A 6,191-nucleotide genomic window follows, 5' to 3' on the forward strand; every position below is an offset into this window, starting at 1 on the left:
GTTCTGGGACATCTCAATGTTCCATCTTTGCTCCAGCTTTTCTCATCCTCCTGTGGTTTGCAATTCCTCCAGTGCCTGCCTTCGCTTTGCCTCAGCCTCTTATTCTTTACCCCCTGCTGCTTTCATTAGCCATGTAATTTACTGCCTGCCTCAATCCATCGCAGTGATCTGGCTGCAAGCTGGAAATTTTCTGTCAAAGCACACCAACAAGTTCTCACTTGGGGGAAGAGTCCCTTTTCCTGGTGCTCATTCCCAGGTTTGCTCCTTTACAGATGGCTTCTTTACCTGTGCCTCAGCTGCCTGAGGTGAGGATTACCACTGCAAGGCAGAGCAGATACCTGACCCCCTGATATTTTCACCATCATTTCAGGTCTTTTACAAGGAGAGGTAATGAACAGAAGCTCAGTCTGTACCCCTTACTCCAAGAGTGTGTGGCTTTATTTTTTTTGCTAGGCCTGGGGGTTGGGCTTGGGGATTTTCTTCAATTAACATACAACTCCTCAAATCCCTTCCCTACCTATTAATTTCTGCCATAAATAACACTTTCTACAAGCTGTCTCCACCTATGCTGCAGAACTTTTTGTCTATAGTCTCTTGCCCCAGCAGCTTCTCAGCCAGCCATTTGTGTTCTGGTGATTTGAAGACTGTATGGGCACAAGTCCATTTAATTTGGGCGCTGTGGTACCTTTTAGCTCTCCTGTGGATGGGAAGCTCCTTTTAGAAGCACTTACACCATTCAAGGCAGCATGGAGGTGCCTTGTTTCTGCAATACTACCTTGACTGCTTTTTGTTTAAGCTTTTTCCGACTTTCCCCCCCCCCCCCCCCTTTAGGTGGCTTCTGCACATTATACTACACCCAAGAGCATTGCTTAACCAAACCATGCTGTTATGACCAAGGTCTGACCTTTCTCCATGTCATCTTCCCCACTCCAGATTACCTCTGTGATTCTTTGCTTTCATACAGTCCTTTGCCTCCTGTACTCAACAGTCCTGGAAGTTCCTTAGCCAGATGTCTCCACTTTGCTAAACATTCCTGTCTTGCTTGTGAGTGCAAAATGACGACCATGCAGCTGCAGAAAAATGTGTTCTTTGGCCTTTCTCCCCCTGCGGTGCCTCTCTGGCAGGAGCGAAGGGATTGGGAGGTAGAGGAGAGAGAGAGAATGTGCTCCTTTACTGCCAGCGTCTAGGACACCAAAAAGATTCAATCACTCCAGCCTTTGTATGAAACCCAGCACCTGCGCTGGCTGAGCCACAAGCACGCTCAGTAAGTACTAAACCCACTTCCAGTGCCTCCCCTGCCCTCCCAGGTGCTATGCCCAAGTAGGATTCCACCTGCTTTGTGGAATCCCCCTGCTCCTTGATTATCTCTGCAGCCCTAAAGCTTTTATAAATTTGCCTGCAGCTTTGGGTTCTAGCCACTCAGTGCAGCTTGCAGTTTAAACCAGATCGTTCAGAGCTACAGCTGCTGTTCCCAAGGAGCAACTGTAAAATTTGCATCTCAAGAGACTTACTGTTTCCACCCTGTATCCAGAGCAATGCCAGGTGCTCTTGTTCTCCCCTTAGAAACAAGAAACCTGTTGTGTTACTGGGTTAAATACGTCTGGCCACAGAAACTCTGTTCCAGGGGTGACAAAGCTCCTCTGTTAACTTTCTTACATCAGCTCTTATTTTCCCCAATTTACCACATTTTTTTTAACTTAAAGTGAATGCTTTTGTTTTAATTTAATAAGCAACACAGAGGTAGTGCTTAACAGCTGCCTGCCACGTACAGTACAAAACATGAGATTATTATTACCTGTTTTAACCACCCTTGTGCACCTTATACGTTGAGATCAGCTCCTGCTTGGTAATATTCCTGACCCTGTCAGCTCAGTGAGCGCAGCGTCTGTGTCTCCAAATTCTCTTTTAATATTGGTCTCCAGCTCCACACTGCAGCTCTGATTTTATTTAGGCCTTGCCTCTGGTGCTGTCACCACAAGTTTTTACAAGCTTTTTTTTTTTTCCTTTTCCATTTTTAACTCAACTTTTGCACTTGTGTTTATAAAGACTTTAATACATTTTTGGCCCCCAGCCTGCCTGGCTCAGGGACAATTTGATCCTGTTTCCACTTCGTCCCATGTCTAATCATCAGCAGCCTGGGGAGTTCCTTCATCCCTAAAGCTTCACATTCTGCTGCTGCTTCTTCAGCTTCTCATACTTTGAAAAACAAATCAAATATTCCCCAAGGAGCTTCTTACCTTTAAATCTTTTTATCCCTGAATGTGTTGATGGGATCGCTCAAACAGGACTCTACTGCCTTGAAGTTTCCACTTCAGCCAGTGGCGTGTCTGGCCATGCTGGACCAGTTGCTGCTGTTTCCACCTTGACCCCATGGAATATAGCTATAGCAGAATATAACTATCCCATAATAGTATCATTCACATGGGTGTCTCACATCCAGAAGCACTTCACAGGTGTAGAGCCACACACAAACTTCAGGGGCCTTTCACCTGCAGCACACGTATGTACAAAGCAGTGAAGGACTCAGCTGCTACGCAGCAGCGTCACCCCTTCCACAGGCCCATACCCGATTCTTTACCTTTGAGCTGCTTTTTACTTCTGGATTTTCTCCCCCCTTTACGTCTCCCCATCTCCTTGCTTGGCAAGGGTTTGGTAACAGGGGGACTGCAGGGGTAGCTTCTGTGAGAAGCTGCTGGAAGCTCCCTCCAGGTCTGATGCAGCCAGCCGGCTCCAAGATGGAATCACAGAATCACTAGGTTGGAAAAGACCTTTGAGATTAAACCAATGGGTTTGAAATCCTGGAAGTTTGGATTTTTTTTTATCCCTGCAGCACTTTTGGCATGACATTAACGATTTATTTTACCCAAAACAGGCAAGTGGAGATGACAGCTCCCCTAAGCCAAGGAGAAATTGAAGTCCATCGGCTCAGTGTTTCACACTGGGACAACCTCTTCTGAAGCTGTGTGTCCCCACACAGCTAAATTCCTTCGCTCTCCGAGCCAGACAGCTTCAGGTTAAAACTGGTAAACAGCAATATGGAGCATGCAACAGCTGCTTGCCTAGCCTGGGCAGGTAGTAACTTACCTCCAACCTGGGATGTGATTTGCAGTTGCAAAAAGCTCATTTTTGACTGCCACACGTGCACCACACACCCCTGCAACTGGCAGGATGCCCAGTGTGTTCAGCAGCCCGACTGGGCTCCGGCCTCTGCCCTGGTCCTGCAGCTGTAAGAGAGCAGTGCAGTGGCAGACAGCCTCACTGGGAAGACAGAAAGATTTCTGGGTTGAGCAGGAGTGTAAAGTGTTTCTGGAGATTGCTCTTGCTTGAAGTGTGCGGGCAGCTTGAGCGCTGGCTCGCTTGTCTCTCTGTGGGAAAGCCTGGAGATTGGCTTTTCCTCGAGATGTGTCAATCACAGCCCCGGCTCCTGCTCAAAACACCCACCATGTGACACTGGAGGAGGCCAGAGGAATCGGATGTGTTTCCTCAGAGGATGGATAAAACTTCTGACTCCTGTTTTGCAGAGGTGGCCTGTGAAATTCCTCGCATTTGATGATCGTGGTGCATGAAGACACCCAAAGCCAGGCTGTGCAGCAGGAGAGCAGAGCTGCATGCTGTGCCCATCACCATAATCCCAGCAGCAGCAGTGCTGGAACCCTGCAGAGCACTGAAGAGTGCCTGCTCCCTTCTCAGGCCAGGTGCTTGTCATGAAGTACGTGGTTTTGCAGCACAACCCACTCACACGCCAACGGGAGGTGGCTGGGCCAGGCACATTATTCACTTCAGGCTGTCTTCAACAGCACAGAGCATTTGCACCAAGTGTTATTCCAGAACCACTTGTTCTGCACCGATTCTCCTTCTCGGGTGAGACCTGAAGGTGCCGACTGCATCCACTGAGATGATCTTTTCAGCTCCATCCCAGCTGTTCTCTGCAGCGCTGCGATATTACACTTTTAACAGTGCTCCAGTGTGTGTTTGCTGATGTTCTGTACCCTGAAAAGCAGGTAAACTCTGCTCCCAGAGATTATCTGCTGTTAAACCTTGCAGGGGGCTGGAACAGGACAACCAAGTGTGCAAGAGCCAGGCTTTATCCTTCTGCTTGCTCGATAACAGAGGAACTTCCTAACTTAAAGCCCGGACTTCCTTCCCCGAGGCCCCTCTCCCCTTACCAGTTTGCCACCACAGCACAACCATCCCTGCAGCTGGGACTACAACTGCACACGCTGACAAATTCCCCTTTGGAACACAGCAAATCGAGTGGAACCTGGTTGTAGTTCTGTTGCTTTTGCAGTGCAATTTAGCAGTTGGAAACAAAGGATTTGGTGTCACAAGTTTCCCGCAGACCGTGGTTGGTGTCCCAACAGCAGCATTAAATGAGCAGTTACTTCAGCAAGCCACAGCTCCATGGTGGTTACCTGCAGGTTGGAAGCACAAGGGTGGACATCGTGTGAGCTTGGTTTCCTCAGGTATCAGCAGGGATTCAGTCACGCTGCTGGAAGCTGAACAGCTTAATCAATCTCTGGCTGTGGTTGCTTGCCCATCACCTTGGTTTTCCTGCAATGGCTCTTTGTGGGTGGTTATCTATCCACAGAGCTGGGTGGGGAGATGGGCAGCCAAGCAGGAACCTCTGGGCTGAAGCTTCCTCATCCTCCGGCTCCATCCTACGCTTCTTGAAGCTTGCACGTGGCCCTCAGGCCACATTGAACCATCGGAGTTTTTAATCAGCACACGGCATCTTGTGTGAGCCTCTGCCATGGCACCCTATTAAAAGAAGGCAGTGTGCATAGAGCTCATGCTCCTGATGCTGCTTGGGTGGAGATCCTGCTCAGCTGGCCAAGGATCAAGTATCAGCAGCAGACCAAAAGCTTCCAAAGAGCAGGAAGGCCAAGGTCTCCCTGCCAGACCAATTGCACAAAGTGAGAGATCTGAGCGTCCGCCAGCCTGAACATCTCACAGCAGCTTCATCCCCATGTAGTCAGTGCACAGCCACCCTGACCAAACCCTATCCCGCAGCATCTTACCACCACCACATACAGACCTGGGGCCAACTGGCCTAAGAGCAGTTCAGTGCCTTCAGGCCAGAGGCATCAAATCTAATGGCACAAGAGTGTTTGAGAAGGTGGGTCTGATTTTGAACTTCCTGACCCCAAAACTAAACCCTATTCTATCTGTGAAACATAGCAAGTGAGCAGCACCAGAGGCATGGCTGTGACTGCTTTTCTGCTCTGCAGCCAATGCTTCTCACAAGGCAACCAGCTTCAGGGGTTTGTAAGAACTCGCACTGGAAGGAAGCGCAGCAGGAACAATCACAGCCACTCTTTTGGGAATGAGATGCTGACATCTGCCATTGGTTTTAAACATTTTCAGGATGCTCAGTGAGTTAATAGGATACTTTAGAGGCCCTGTCCTTCCTTTATGTAAAACTAAACAGTCTGTAGGGTTGGAACCAAAAGCTCTTGTGGGTCACAGGAATGCATCAATGACCTGTCTTCTAAGTTAGTACTGACTTAAAACTCGCTTTGTGCGCATTCAAAGCCATCTCTGCAGCAGAATCCCTTCTCCCGAGCCTCTCCTGCCCCTCTGGCTTTACCAGCTCTTGCACCAGGGAGTGCTGATGCCCTGCAAAGGATTTTTCCACACACCAAGGCCTGCTCCTGGACCTGAGGCTTCTTGAGGAAACCAAGTTTTAAACCAAACACGTTAGCGTACACAGACACCTGGTATCAGTTCCCTGACCTCACTCACAGAAACAGCTGATCCAGTTCCCAAAACACTTCCCTAGAAAGCAACCAGTCTCAGGCAGACACCTGGCCTGGAAATATTCTGTTTGACTTCCTCGGGTTTGGGGACAATTTCAGGGATAAGCAGGGATGTAAGCAATACATCTGCTCCTCCCTGTCCCTGCCTTCCATAGCAAGCACAGCCTCAGCACAAGAAAGGCTCCCAGAGGTGGAAATGGCTTCTAATGCAGCTCTTCCCTGCTGAGCTACATTAACACCCTGCAGTGCTCTGCCTGCCCAGAAAGTGTTTTTAAAGGCCTTGCAGGACCAACAGCAGGAAGAAAGGAAAACCCCCACCCCCAACCTTCAGTATTTGCTGTCCTCCATGCTCAGGCTCTGCTGGGATGTTAGGCAGGAGTAACCACAGCTCACCTCTCCTCACATAAAGGCTCCCACAAATCACATTCCCATGGG

The sequence above is a fragment of the Gallinula chloropus genome, assembly GCF_964237585.1.
Source record: "Gallinula chloropus genome assembly, chromosome: 23".
Classification (NCBI taxonomy): domain Eukaryota; kingdom Metazoa; phylum Chordata; class Aves; order Gruiformes; family Rallidae; genus Gallinula; species Gallinula chloropus.